At 60.0% G+C, this 505-nt stretch overlaps 1 non-coding gene across 1 annotated transcript; it reads right to left on the minus strand.

Moving 5' to 3' along the window:
• Window positions 1-85: 85 nt before the first annotated feature.
• On the minus strand, window positions 86-249 carry LOC116217854. Its single transcript, XR_004162568.1, has one exon. It is a non-coding gene; the product is annotated as a U1 spliceosomal RNA (small nuclear RNA).
• Between the last annotated feature and the right edge of the window lie 256 nt (window positions 250-505).

Genomic DNA, 505 nt, shown 5'->3' on the forward strand with positions numbered 1-505 from the left:
CCTCTGCTGGCAGCCAAAGAAAGCGACCTCCACCCCGCCTTCTCCCTCCCGTCCCATTCTATTCTGTTGTTTAGACCAAAGATGTCAGGGGAGAGCGCGAACGCAGTCCCCCACTACCACAAATTATGCAGTCGAGTTTCCCGCATTTGGGGAAATCGCAGGGGTCAGCACACCCGGAGTGCAGGGGATGAGCCTCGCCCTGGGAAAACCACCTGCCTGATCATGGTGTCTCCCCTGCCAGGTAAGTATGCTTTCTGCTCCCGCCGACCCGCTCCCCACGCCAAGCCACCAGCCCGCACCTCACGGTGACTCACATCCCTGATGATCTGCCCCACTCTGCTGTCTGCCCCTTCCTGACCTCCTCACCGAGGCCCACGCTTTACCCACGGAGGCCCACGGGAGGCTCCTACTTATGTGATGAGTTGCTCCGGCATGCCGCGCGCTGTTCCTATTTGCATAGCCCCCACCCTTGTCCCAGAAACCCTCTACCCTAGCTGCTCTGATT

Source organism: Meleagris gallopavo, unplaced genomic scaffold (assembly GCF_000146605.3).
Source record: "Meleagris gallopavo isolate NT-WF06-2002-E0010 breed Aviagen turkey brand Nicholas breeding stock unplaced genomic scaffold, Turkey_5.1 ChrUn_random_deg7180001690994, whole genome shotgun sequence".
Lineage (NCBI taxonomy): Eukaryota > Metazoa > Chordata > Aves > Galliformes > Phasianidae > Meleagris > Meleagris gallopavo.